The sequence below is a fragment of the Nipponia nippon genome, unplaced genomic scaffold (assembly GCF_047370975.1).
Source record: "Nipponia nippon isolate SJK-2023a ecotype South Korea unplaced genomic scaffold, ASM4737097v1 scaffold_2, whole genome shotgun sequence".
NCBI lineage: Eukaryota > Metazoa > Chordata > Aves > Pelecaniformes > Threskiornithidae > Nipponia > Nipponia nippon.
In genome coordinates, this window is record NW_028262336.1 from 107,676,463 (window position 1) to 107,691,309 (window position 14,847).

The following is a 14,847-nucleotide window of genomic DNA, read 5'->3' on the forward strand; positions in this document are numbered from 1 at the left end:
GGACACTTTCAAAACCTTTTCCTAAGGGCATCCCTGAGTTCTGTTTGAGAGAGTTACTGTTGTTTTCCCACCTCCCCTGAAGGGCTGTTTACGATACCATCTCTCCCTTTTAATCCTCTTTTCCTTTCATGTCTAACAGTGTTAAACAGAACACAAGGGGAAAAGGCAGATCTCACACATTATAATCACCTATAGTTAACTGAAGAAAGGAAATGCTTTGCAATTAGAGGTCTCATTTTGTAAATTAACACTCAAGAAGCTTTTTCCTATGTATTTTCCAGATAAAACCTCTGTCCTTCCAAGCCCCAGGTTTGTATGGATAGTAACTCAGATAAAGGGTTTCTAGAATTGATCCTGTGAGTCAATGTGCACTCTGTACAGTGACTGGGCTGCCACAAAATGATTTTTCTTAGGAGACCCTACACAGAGGGATGTCTTGAGATGTACGCACAGGAATGTGGGCAGTACTGATATGTTGAACCATGACAGAAAACGTTACATTTCAAAACTGGCCACTGTTTCTGGTGGTTTTTCTACAGGATGCCTTGATTTCTCTAGCTCTTTTTGCCCTATATCTGAGCACTTTAAGACTGTGAATGTATTTATCCTCACAACTTTTCTGTGGGACAGTGTGGTACTCCACATTATACAGATCTGAGGGGCAGAGACTAAGGTTATTTGATGAGCACTTATTTAGCAGCAGCGCCAACATAAGCATCCCCTGATCTCCCCTTCCCCTCTCTCACCACTCACTCACCCCTCAGCTGTGCCAGTTTCAATGCTGTGTGGGAAACAAATCGCAGAACACATCCAGGTTAAAAATAGCTGAAAAAGAGAGAGAGAGAGAGAGAAATTAATTCCAGAACCTGGACTGACGTCCTACATGTACATCCAAAGCCAATACAACAGGACTTTTTTAGCTCAGATTCAATCTGTCTGTCCGGCTCCATCAATAATTCTTACCTGATTTCATATAGGACAGAAAGGTAGACGTTTCAAAAGCTATCGATTTCCTTTCTAAATTTTGTGCAAATTGATGGCTGGGTGAGGGATAGAGACCTTAGTTAGAGAAATGCGGCCAGCAGCCAACTGGCTAGTGAGTGTGTGCACGCTGGCTGACTGTGTATGCGTTAGCTGGTCAGCCAATATATACGTACCTGACTGCTGCCCAATGAGGAGTCTTAGAGCATATAGGGAGGGGAGAGTTGGGCTCGTTGCAGCTATTTTATTTTAGGAGGAGGGGGGAGAAGGCAGGCAACTATGCAGCAAGGGTCACGGACCCACAGGAAACCAAGTGCCATTAGTTCCACTGCTCACAAAGCAATTTGTTTCAAAAAAAAGCAAAATTCTATAAAATAAGACCTCTTCTGCCAGTGAGCCTGTAAATCAAGTGAATAGTTTCTCATCCAGTTTGGGAGGAAGCTGAGAGCTCAGCCTCAGATTCCTGTTCAGACTCCAGCAACCACTTCTGCTTTTAGCACTCCGAACACCAATGGAAACCACGGATACTGATTTCTTTCCCATACTCAAATGTCACTTAAAGCCCTTGTTTCTCCTGAGTAACTCTTTTAAGCACTTGCTTCATCTCTGTTCTACCTGCTTCCGTTCCAATCTAGAACAGCTTGCCAAGAGCTCTGCTCCATTCTCGTGTACCTTTCGTGCCTTCCCTCTGGCCGATCAATGGCCCCAACCTTTGGTACAGGGCGGTACACAAAATATTCAGCGCATTGTATCTGAAAATGATGAGTATTTTGGTGCAAACAGCAGTCAGCTCTTCCTGCCCGCCTCTTCTCAGGGGAAAGAGACCTTGGGTCTCCTTGCCACTTTTGCTGACCTGCAGAGGGGAACAGGTGGGATGGGAGCCGCAGGGTGGAACAGGAGCCATGAGACACCCTATGAGCCATGGCTGTAGTCCATGGAGAGAAGTGGAAGGGTCTTAATGTTCCTGTGCTCGTGTCTTCTTTTCAGCAGACCTCCCAAATGAGGCTCTTGCCATCAGCTCTCCGGCACTTCAGGGTGTGCCCTCTGCCGTGCCCAGGAGACCAAGCGCCAAGCACGCAGAATCTCGTTGCACGTGGGGGATGCAAGCTGAGCTGTGTGGCTGCTTGCCTCTCTTCTTGGGAAGGGAGTAGTGGAGTGTCTCCGAGTCAGAAGCAGACATTGTCTTTGGTAGGGAAAGCTTTAATGAGAACAAGTCTCTGAGAGAAACGAGGCCTATTCCTACCATTTCTGGGTTTCTGTAGCCTTTGCTTTCCCCAGTAGCAGAAATTATCATCACCACAGGCAGGTCTTGGGCTTCTCCAGGTGGGAAACCAGAGGTTTTGGGCAGCTGGGGATTTTCATGGTGTGGGAAATCCCCGGGTGGCAATAATCCAGCGTAATGGGCTCTGCGCCATCCCCGCTGCAGACACCCAGGAACATTACCGGGAGTTGCACCCAGTGTGATATGTTTGCAGATACTCCAGTTTCACCACAGGTATGGAGCAAGGTGTGATGGGAAAGCCCTGAGACAGCTCCCAGGGGATCTGCCTGCCTTAATTCCCTTGTCATTCCATACCTCTGGGTCTGCTCCAGTCCACACACTGGGGTAGCTGCTAGAGGTCAGCTCAGCTCCTGCAAGAGAAGCATCTTCATAGACCTTCCTAGCACTGATTTAACTTCCAGAACTAGTTTCTGTAGGGATTTTTTTTCCCCAAATGTAAGAATATAGCCATTATGCAAAGGTGCCACTGGGAACCTGTAAAGGAGATCTAAAGCAGAAGCTAGGGCTGCCTTGCTGGAAAGGAGTGCTAGAAGGTCTCATCCCCTCTCCTCACCAGACGCAGGAGTGTAGGAGGTGCTGGCGAATCCTTACCAAGATGGAGCAGCCTCATGCAGAGCGGAGCAGCCCTTACATTGCTGTAAGTGATGTTAGGATCTGGCTTTACCCTTGGGCAACTACAGAATTTGGGGAAGCGGTGGCAGGGGAGAATGATCAGAAAGCTGGCAGAAACTGTGTAATTGGTGTATCAAAGGCCCTTCTCCTCTCCTCCAGTCACATTTTAACAGTACCCTATTTTATTCTACGTGTCAGTAAACAACAAAATCATTACTGATAAAACTTGCCTTAAGCAACAAGACACATGTGAATAATAAAGCACCAAGAGCCACATTTTCAAAAATGTGTGTGCAGAAATGTCTATTGTACAATGTATAAGCAGCATGTGGTCTGGATGTGGCAAGCAGCAACGGGAGAGGAAAAGGGGAACAGATGGAACCTGTACATGAGTGACAAGAGCGGACGTAGGCTCAGATCGAGTTTTGTAGTGTGCAGAGGCTGAGCTTTTGAAAAGCCTTAAATAATAACCACATTTTAAGGAGCACTGCACTAATGGGGCATGCAGATAAGCGTGCCGAATGGTGAAACTGCAGAGGACACAGCAGTGGAGACAGTGATATATACAGAGCATATGAAAAGTTCGGTCTGACACGCCAGCCATGCGTACAATCAAAGGTGTGCACATTTTAGAAACATCAGCCTCCCTGAAACCTCAATGACTTAGCAATAAAACATCAGGAAACGATAAGTCGGGGTCACAAAGGTCTGAGAATTCCACACAGCTGAAATAAAGATTGAGCAAGAGGAATTAGCATCTAGAAATGAGATTCAGATGTTTAAAGCTGATTGTCTGAACCAAGTTAATATAATGCACCATGTTTCACTTCAAAACGTTTGGATCATGCAGCTGGGAAGCCCTTCCCATGATTGTGAAATGCAGCAGCTCGCTCTGTCTGAGAAGGCTGGGATAGATGTGTCTGCCTGGACACGAGCAGGCTGTAAATGATGAATTGAGATTACAGCCTTTACTGTCCAAGTCCAGTTTTACCAGTTCCCTGGGTCACTAGCACAGAAAACAAGCCCGGCCGCAAGGCTGTATGAAGCTCCTACCTTCACATATTCTGGACTTGCCCTCTCTCTCCATCCATCTTCCTATGGACCAAAAATGCTCGCTCTCTTTTTTCTGACTATGAAGTGCTCCAACGATCAGCATCCCTTGCTCTCTTACTTCCAGCATATTCAGGAGAACACCTATTCAGCTATCCTGCCTTTCCAAGGGAAATTATCCTCTCTCTGTCCCTTCCACCAAGTCTAGTGTTGGAGTTCACGGCTCTAGAAAATTATATTTACAAACCTGCAACAGTATGGGACAATCACGTTTTCACTCCCCTTCGCACATGCACAGAAGGAAGCCTTTGTGCAGTCCAGCACCTCGGCCACCTGCATGGGAAACTGCAAGTCTGCAAAACTGGCACACTTTCAGTGCTAAACTTTTTATTCAGGCAAATCTCAGATGGGTTTATATCAACTTACAGATACACATGTATTGCATAAGCTCCTTCAGCCTAGCAAAGTAATCCGAGAGTCCAAAAGTGCCCACCTGAAAACCACACCTCGCAGGGAATGGGAATCCCGCTGGTAAGAGGGTTCTGCAGGCTGGCAACTCATCTGGTTGGTACCTTTGTTAAATTATACTGCTGGTGGGAGTGGCTCTTTCCTGGGATGAGATAACACACTCAGCAGTCCTTGGGTGAGGAACTAATTAACCGGAGACGAGCGTAGATTCTGTAACAATACTCCTCCGTGCACTATCTGCTCACGGTGACCACTTCTCGACTGGGGTGATGGGTGTACAGAAAAATTAGACAATACAGATATTAAGCTCTCATATCGTAGCTCCTTTTCCCTGCTTTATTCACATGTGTTTTCATGGCAGCCGGACATGTTTAATGCCGTTATGGGCCAAAATTCTCTCTGGTACATCTCTAGTGTAGCTAAAGACAAATTTGACACTGTGATTTATGTTGTGAACAAAACAGATCAGGGCATGTTCTCTCGCCCGTCAGCAAGTGGCACAGCAGAGCTCTTATATATCATAGAATCATAGAATTGTTAAGGCTGGAAAAGACCCTTAAGATCATCGAGTCCAACCGTTAACCGTTAATATATGGCAAGCTCCAAGCTCCCCTCCCACAGCCACCCCCCAGACAAAAAAGGGTGGCCGGCCCGGAGGAACAGTGTCTCAGGGAGAGCTCAGAGCCAAAGGGCACAGCCACGCCAGGGGATGCTTGAACCGGGGCCTGACCCCTCTCCTGGGGCAGATACAGCCAGGACAAAGTCACTTCTTCCACAGCATCTCCAGCACTTGCTGATTTCAGAAGACTCTGTGTAAAGTTCAGCATCTCCTGTCACTTGAAGCTGAAGTGCACGGCCTGGGTTTTCCACCCATGCTACGGGAAGTTGGTTGGTGTTTGCTCTGTTGCTGACGGCTTGAAATTTCCATTTGCAGCTCCTTCCCGTTTCCTTTTCAGACGTGCATCATACAGACCCAGAGAGGCTGCACAAATTTACCAAAATGGTGATAAGAGAGGACATTCCTTACCACAATGAAGCTTTTAATGTGCCTAGTCAACACTGAAGCAGCAGAGGCAGATGGGGGCAAGCACTCCCTGATGTCCTGTCAGGTGCCTGCACCCACAACACGCAGATATGAAACCTGGTGCCGACGGCTACATGAACTTCGTGTCCAGAGCTCCCATCCCTCCTGGGATGACACCTGGCGTACTCAGACATCAGCATTTACGGGCTGAGAAGCATGCTGCCGCTTTTTTTGATTTAAAATTCGCAGCACCCCTGCTGCCTCATAGAGAGCCGGGTCAGTTACTGCTAATGGCAAAAGAGATTGCATGCATGCTGGGGTGGCATATGTCCCTGTGTGTCCCCAGCACGGGATGAGACCTCTAGGAGAGATCATCTGGCTATATACAAAACACATCCCTGATATAAACAGGTCTACTCGTGCTTCATATGTGGACCACATGGGAAGACAGGAGTTGCTGCCTGGAGCCAGAAGCCTCACAGTCCTGAGACCTCCTAGCCATATGGCATCTAACTGTGTCGGGGGACCTCTAGCCATATGACACCCAACTGTACCTGGCAGAGATCTGGTGGAGCCCACGGCACCGTCCTACGTTGCTGCAGCTGTGCACAAGAGCTTTAGTTGTCTCCAGTAGCTCCTGTCACCCCACTCCATCAGCCCAAAGTGGTGCCAGCCACTCCAGAGGAGCAGGAGATGAGGTATATAAAACAAGGGAGGGATTTTACACCCCCCCCCTTTGCTTTCCCCTTGCGCCTCCATATTGCACCTGCCATTAGAATGACCAAAATTATCTAGTAACTTCACTCATCAGCCATAGAAAAGCTCAAACCAGGCAAGTTCCCTATAGAAATCACCTGAGGAAACGGGCTTGTCTCAGTGCTTAGAAGAACACCCCTGACTGGTTACTTCTCTCCCAGGCCCATGATTCACTCCCCACTCAGCACTGGCTGACTGCATTTCGTGTGCCTTGGGATAAGAATCATGTTATTCTTTCCTCGGGTCCAGGAAGCCTCTGATGTGCATTGGAATGTTTCTGGCTTGTTAGAATTAAAATTATTGCTAATTTCATGGGGGAGGGATTTTCATGCATTGCCTTTTTATAGAGGGCTTTAACAGGGTCCACCCAAACCACCAGAGTCACAACACAAAGAAAGAAATCAATAAACACCTTGGCATGGTGCTTTCCTTGCCTAAATTTGCATCAAGCTTGTTTACAGCCAGCGGGCCAGGAGAAAAGGGTCATTTATAATATGTGCTGTGGCATTGCTTGCCCAAATTTTAGGAGTCAGCAACTTCAATAAATTCTTGATGCAGCTTGCAGACACAGTTAAGAATGTCTCTTCCGCCTACTGCAGGAAGCTGGTCACTGTATCAAAGATCAAAGTTGCTCACACCAACGCAGGGAGGTTATATACAAGCAAAAAGGAACTACAAATGCTTGTATTTGGATGCAGGGTTTTGCCACTGTGCACGTATTGGTCTCTAAATTTGACCATAAACCTCTTGAATCAAATCAGAAAAAAACCCCACTTGCTGCAGCACCACCCAGATTACTCACAGGCTAATCCTCTTGTTGCAGAGACAAGACACTCCGTTATCAAGATGTCTGATATGACTTTGAAAAGATGGGTTTATCAAAAATCGTATTAGAGACTTATTTAGAGAGTGTAATGACCTTAAGTGTCTGTGCTTTAAAAAGGCTAACAAAAGAGTACAAAACCTGAAATGGGCAGATATTGCAGGGAAGTAATTTCCCTCTGCTACACATACAGCATCTGCAGAACAGGCAAATGTTTATCAGAAACTGAAGCTCATTGAATCAGTTAAATATTTCACAAAAATAAACTAAGAGAAGGCTTTTTATACATCTACAAAAATCACAAAGGTAGACGGGACCTTTTCAGAAGTTGTTCCTGAAACCAAGCGTCCCTGGGATAAATCATAGCTAGGAATTACTGTTCAGAAACTTTTGGTCGGCTCTGGCAGTTTTGATGCAAACCTAACTGCTGCTGGAGTCACTCGCCCAGCTGCTGCAGGACTGCCATGGGAGAAAAGACCGGCAGGGGAATGCAACCGAGTGTGTCTCCCCTCTCTTCTCCCCTCTCCTCCCCTCCACTACAGGATCGGAAATCTGAGAGAAGACAAATAAACCAGATTTTTAAATCGTTTCGGTGGCTCTAGGGGGCTCTTGCACACAAACAGGATTCACGAGCATTTTGGGTTGATTTCCTTTCATTTCTGGGCTTTCTGCATCCCTGCTCTGTTCTGGTTTACTATTCTCCAGCTCCCTGTACAAACAGGATCTTTCCCCAACAATGTTCTGCCACATCATCTTCCTTCCTTTGTATACAGGCTGATACTGCGTGTTGCACACCACGCGGCTTCCTAAGGCACCTCGTTTCTCAACGCTAGCAAAAACAGGAACCAAAAGCAAAGCAGCAATAAAACACTAAATTCTCGCCATAGTTTAAAATTGAACCCTTGAGAGTTTCCGATTCAGGATGACTTTTCAGTTAACGGATTTTTTCTAGTTTAGTGCTTTGGGGGCCGTGCTGCAGTACACGTGCAAATGAGGCGCTCGTACTTTTTATCAGATTCAAATGCCTCTCTGGCGAGGTCTGCAACACTGACCCACGCTTTTCCTCCTTTTTTTTTTGGTGTTGAAAAGTGAAGCCAGCTGAGCCAAGTGCACATTGCTTCACTGTTCACCTCTTTTCTCCCATCTCGTAAGGCTTTCTGTCTGATTTTTTGCTCCGGGGAGATTAGATAGCACGTCTTCAGGGAGAAGAGAAAAACCACAGGGCGCGCTGCACATTGCACAAATGCTCTTGTTATTCTGAGGCCTGAAGAAACGAGGAAGGAAGCTTGAGGCTGGTGGTTTGGCAGGTGTGGGGGCTTTTTTACACAGACATCTGTTTTAAGTGGTAGCTCTGGGCTCGGGGATGAGCAGGGAATGTCTGTCACCCCCATCCCTTCTCTGTGTCACGACACAAAGGGGTTTGGGGCTCCTGAAGAAGCAATGTCACCCACTTGCTCAAGCTGTGCTTTGGGGCTCTGCTGTCTCGTGTTTGTGGGGCAGGGCTGCAAAGTGAGACGATTCCTCCCTGCAAACGGGCAACTGGGTAACGCGGTTGCTCCTCTGCCGCCTGAGAGAGAGGTGCTGCTGCTGCCGCACCGGCACGCACAAAATGGATGGGGTTAGAGTACAAAATGGGTGAACGGCGCAAAGACCTGATGAAAACAGTTTGGATGCTACCACATACATCACATCAAAAGAAACTTTTCTAATCTCACTAGATTATTTCTAGCGGTTTAGGTAACACTGCTTGTGGACTCATTACAGTTTTGAACGAACTGCTTCCTTTGGCAGGATGTCATGGCACACTCTCCGCTAAGCCTTGCACCACGTTTGAAGGAATTCATTAGTGCTTGGTGGTTAATTATCTATGGAATAACATATCTGGGATCCCCACCTTAGAAACAATCTAGAAAGAAACTGCAATTTTTAGGGCTGGATCCTGCTCTGCTAAAACACTAATGTGGGGAGGAAAAAAGTGTTTGCATAATATCCTCCCTGGTGGGGATTCTCTGGGGCAAGTAAGTGTTAAGCCACATTGTTATTTTAAATGACAATAAGTTCTTTATCCTGTAGTTCTCTGCCAACTTTAATGAACATTTATCAACTTCGTTATCTTTAAAACTGTTACTCCTGTAGATTACAGATTGCCGAAACTGGTCAGTGAATTCAGAAGTTACGAGGGGAAGGGCAGATATGCAGAAAAGCACAGACTGAGACATACGTATACAGCTGCCCATGCGATCACAGACCCTCATTTCCATAAGAAATCAAGCTGAAGCCATTTCAAGGTGAGGGACTGTGGTTAATCCCTCCCGACATACTCATTAATACATCCTAAAACATGTCTCCTTGTCCACCGACAAGGACAGCCAGTCAAGTAGCGCTTCAGTTTGGGTAGCAGAGCAGCTACAGTTTCTGAGATGGGCTTCATGGGGACTGCTGGGCTTTATGGCTTCTTCGGAGGTTTTAGGCTGTGCTGTGCTGACGTGCCTTCATTCAGAGCTGAGCAAGGGGTAGGCGACACGGTGGGAGAACTCAGCTCCTGCCTTTGCTTCATGCTGTGAAGGACAGAATAAAATCTGCTGATGTCCACACCAGAATGGGCAAAATCTTGGCAAAATGAAGGGCTAGGCAGCATTTTGACATTCTTAGAAAGGAAGATAGAATTTCTGACATGAAGCGTCCTGCTGCCATGCTTAACGTGGTCTCTAGAGCCACCACGCCATTTGCGTTGGTCACCTGTGAGGAGCACCATTGCAGTGCTCACAGAAATCTAATAAACTTTGGAGCTGGACTCCAAAATAAAATTGTTTCATTCCGAGGATTAAAATAAAAAAATAAGAAAAGCAAGCCACACAAGGAAGCCTGATGTTCCAGCTTCGGTATCTTAATTTTCTTTTTTTTTCCTTTTTCCTATCTGACAAATATCAGCATGACAGCAAACAGAAACTTCCCAGCTCACATGGCAGCACAGCTTAACTGTGCCGGTAAGTGGTGAATCAACGCTTTGCTCTAGCATGGCCCTAAATTGTACCATTAACATGTGGTTATAGTCAGAGAACACATTTGGTAGGAAATGGCACCTTGTTACTTCCCAGATTATCTGCTCCCTATGGGGTAAATATTTTAAACATCACGCAGGGTTTTAGCAGCAACATTCCTATTAAAGTAAATGGGATTTGAGCGAGAGTAAATCCACGCGCGCAGTGCTGGGACGTTATACCTATAAATCTTCTGTGTCTTACGCTCTCTGCTTTCTTTGCTGACAAAAGACAAGTGTTTGCTGCCTTTGTAAGGTTCATAAAGCACAAAGGGAGGGTGTGTGCTCAGCATTGCTTCCTGTAGCACTGGCTGCAGCCACAGCGCGACAGCCCCGAGCAGGAAGGGCTCGGAGGGATTCCTCAGCTCCTCGGCGCAGGCTGCAGCCTTACCGATGGGAGGAATCTGGCTTTCGGGTCCAGGGAGTCCAGTTCACGTCTGCGCCGCAGTTACACAGCCATAAGGTTACTTTTATAACAGCAACTACCTTTAGCCAGGAAGTATTTTAGGCAACAGCTACCTTACAGGCCCCTTCAAGGATATTGACATGAATATTGACATGTATTAAGCAATTTTTCTGTAAATTTTGTCTTTTGCTTGTGTCTATCCTGTCACAGTAGTGGTCGATAAGTGCCCCAGTTTACATAACAAAAAAGGCTGGGAAAGGCCCTTTCCTTAGGATAGCTACCTTAAAACAAATAACTTGAGTTTGAAAAAATAGCCTGCTCTCCAGTAGGCATCGTTTCATGGCTTAATGCGATAAATGTAACCTATATGTGCACGATACGTCAGGCAGCGTTCTTTGTTACTTCACTAGATGGCGTGTGGCCGTGCCTGGTAGGGGGGAGAGAAGGGAGAAAAATTAATTCAGCGCGTAACTGGCTGTGCTGCGCTCCTGCCCCTGATGTGCCTTTAACAATGTGGATCTACGAGTTAACGTTTCAAGGGTGAGAACTAAATTTCCAGAATCAGGAATAGGATGCCCAGCTGAAAACAGCTTAATTTTTAAAAAGCTGAAACTTTTGCCTGAAGAGTACCCTTAAATCAGCCGTGGGGCAAGCTTGGTAGGAAAGAGGTTTACTAGACCAACCCGTTTCCTAGGCAAAACATGCTTTCAGAGACACAAGTTCTTCAAATTCGAAACAGGCCTGAAGAAGGTCTTATGGGTCTGCAAGGGTGTCTGCTTTCTACAACATGGTCAGCTGGGCTAGTAAAAGACCTTATCTCTTCCTATAAATTCTGCCTTGCTTTATAGCCTGACACCATCACTGCTGCAACGCTACTGAAACAACGTTCAAAACTTTGTGTCGTTCTTCAAAAGGCAACCCACAAGGTTAATTTGTGTTCTCACTTTCCCTGGTGTAAACTGCGGCATAGCTGTCCTCTTTTGTTCTTCTATTAACTATTTATGCCTCCCGCTTTGGAGGAGAACAAGACCCAGCTCTGCCCCGAGGCACTTACTCTCATGGGATAACATTAAATCACCCTCGAGGGGCATTCGCTGTGCACCTGCAGTAAGAATCTGCTCCTTTCTTGCTTGGGAAAATGGGCATTAACTCTTCGAGGTCTCAGACGTGAATTGCAGAAGTACCTGGATCCATTAAAGATGTTATCGGTTCCCTAGCATGCCCACCGACAGCAATGCGAGGTCTGGAGGGGTTGGGCGGCCAGCTGGCGGGGAGCACGCCGGCTCCCTCAGCAGCTCAGGGCCCGAGCGAATGTGCAGTTTCACAACTGGCCTAAGCCGACCTACAGCCGGGCTCCTGCCAAAAGGCAGCTCTCTCCTTTCTGCTGACACTTGTGCTCCTTTGGCCGTAGGGTCAGCGGCGCCGGGGGCTGATTGGTCTCGGTACAATCCTCCCCTCCTTTGGTTTTTCCCCTCTTGGTAAGGTTAATTTTCAGTCTACTCAGTTTGCTGAATTGGCTGGCCGAGTGGCTGGGTGGATGCTGGGGCTGGCACAAGGAGATGGCGGGGGGGTGCTGAGATGGAAAGTGCAAGACCGGCCCTTCTGACGGCAGCGTGGGCTCAGCTGGCAGGAGTCAGTGAGGGCTGTGCACCCGCAGTGGGCTTCTGCGGTACTCTGCAACCTCCCCAAATGCTGCGAGGGGTCTGGGCAGGCAGCTGCCTTGGGATGGGATGCAAACATTCCTCTGCTCCTTTGAACACAGAGAAAAGGGGTTTAACAACCATCTGTTAAAGAACGGTGCCACAAAGAAAATGCATCTGATATACATGTAAGTGAGGGATTTTCCTGTGGTATTTAGGCCTAAGGTGTTTGCTATTTTACCATCCAGCTATGCACCCAACCTTCAAATGTATTCAGTGCAACACATGCACTAGGTTTAACACCTGCTGCACTATGGTTATAGCTACAACAGCAGCTTATACCCTGGCTGTATCAGCCACCAGTGCCGCAACATGGGCAACGCTCTCTCCAAGGAACAAAATGATGCCCAAAATCAAGTGGCTTTCCTTCTCGTTTACAGCTGATGGCTGTTCCTGATGGGAGTGTACTTGTGGTAGCTGCCTGGCTTGGAGGAGGGAGCCTGGTGAAGTGCCAGTGCTGCAGCTGCATGGCGAGCTGTGGAGAAGAGGACTTAGTGCTCACACCAATAAGGGAAAACGGGGGCAAACACTGGCAACTGGCTGAACAAGAGGCCCCCCAGCATTCCCTGAAGCCAGAGCTCATTCCTCCCTTGTGTGTCAGGTTTGTGCGGCCACTGTAAGATGACACGACATGGCAAGACAAGTTCTGCCAGCGTTAACCCACAGCAGCCTCTCCAGTAACCTTCCCCTGAAGCAAAGGAGGATTAGAGACAAGATGTTAATGGGAGAGGAAAATCAGGGTCACAGGATGGCTTATAATCAGTTCTGTAGGAGAGGCAGGTCGCTACCTAACTTTATTATCTATTTCCATGAAATGCACCTCCATGTCTTTGATCAGCTCACTCAGCTACCTCGGCTTCCAGGTGCAGTTGTCTCAGCTAACTCATTTGGTTCCCATTTCCCCATGCCATCACTCAAATTTAGTAAGGTGAAACATCTGGATGAACCCAGAAAAAGCTGCAAGTGATGTCCTTACTCTATCTATTCCAAATAGCCTATGCTTTGAAAATCACTGTACATAAAACACTTCTCTGCACCTAGCCACCAGTATCCCCTTAGCTCAGGCTCCTGGTTTTGGGTCCTGCTCTGCTGTTCTTTTGCTTGGTTGCTAGTGGGCTCCCAGGGTTTAAACCTATCTTACTGTCAGTATATTTTGTTTGAATTCCAAAATTGTTCATATACTTCTCTCCCTCTCGTAAACTTAAATCCCATTAAGAAAGAACTGTTTGGGCTATAGAGAAATGCTGCCAACTACTGTAACAGGAAAACATTACAGCTCCCTTTTGCCCAAAAATAACATTTTCTTGCTGTGGGTAAGTAGCTATTCCAGTTCTTCTGGGAGCAATAATCACGGCCCTCTCTTTCTCCAAAGGGAGCATGCAGTGCTCCGTCCCAGAGAGAAGCTCGTTTCCACAGGGCATGTCCAGACAGCATCAGCCTCTGCCCAGGACCAGGGGGAGCAGAGGACAAGGAGACCGAGGAGACCGTCAGAGAGGAAGCCAAGAGGGACGCTCCGAGGGAGTCGCTCCTGCAACAGGATCATATGACAGAAGCTAAAAAAGCAGTCCCCGACCAGAATGGCACTCAAAGGACTTTGTCTGGGCTCCTCTCCTCCCAGGAAGGCATCTTATTTGGTTTCTTCTCCCTCTCCTCCGTGCCCTGGAACCTGTAATTATGAAAGTGAGTCTGTCCATGTAGATGTCTGCAGAGAGGCGGATGGTGTCCGGGGATCCAAAGACCTGGGCTGTGTTTCATGTGGTGCCATCTCATTTCTGCATCTTGAGACAAGTCCCCTTGCCATCTCCTTGCCTAGGTTTATTGCATCTGCTGCTCAGGAACGTCACGGGGCCTTGCAACGTTCGCTGTGTTTTCAGAGCACCTAGCAAACATCAGGTTCGTTTTAGCTGGGGTTTCCAGATACAAAATAAAATAACTGTAAAACAAGGGAAGTAATGCCATTTATCAAACTCAGTTATACCATGAAGAGCAGATAAATATATACCATAATCAGAAGTTAGTCCTCCAGCTACAGTCTGGTTTTCGTTTGTGTGAGTTTTGCCCATAGGACCTCTTTCCTCCCCAAAATATAAAAGTCTTGATCTTCCTGACTTTATTAAGGTGTCAACCTGTAGTAATTTCAAAGCAGCTACTCGAGTTCCATTAGTATCGATCTGCTTTGAGATGAACGTTGGCCTCATTTGTTCCCTGCCCCACTGTTCATCAGCTAAGGGCTGGCTGAGATAACACCTAAGAAACAACGCTGGTGCTTAGAGTAAAATACCAGGATAAGTGAATCCAATCCCAGCTCTGCCACTGACAAGAGATGAATCCCTGCCCCTTTTGTTTTTAATTTTCCTATCTGTAATGGGAGTAATACTGATATCTCTTATGGCAGAGGCACAACTGCTACTTCAGTTTGCAGAACACTTTGAGAAGGTCAAAGCACATCTCAACAAAAGCACAAAGCGCTACTGGTGTTTCTAAAGTGTGTGATGTGTGCCCTAAACGAACCCTTTCTGAGCTGACACTTTCCACGTCTGGTCCCCTATCACATCTCTACTATAAAGTAAGCTGTGTTTTGGGTGAACTATTTATTAAATATACAACTTTGAAATAAAAAAAAAAGACTTTCAAAAGAGTCTGCTTGTTTTTAAATTGCTGCATATCGCAGATTTGGGCTGACAACACCAAATGTATGGCCACAA

At 46.8% G+C, this 14,847-nt stretch overlaps 1 pseudogene across 1 annotated transcript in view; it reads right to left on the minus strand.

Annotated features, from left to right (window-relative positions):
• The window catches only part of LOC148055912 (uncharacterized), a 69,097-nt pseudogene that overhangs the window by 37,708 nt on the left and 16,542 nt on the right, over positions 1-14,847 (minus strand). The window contains exon 3 of the transcript XR_015705021.1: positions 758-825. The product of XR_015705021.1 is annotated as an uncharacterized LOC148055912 (transcript). The remainder of the gene's footprint in view (positions 1-757; positions 826-14,847) is intronic.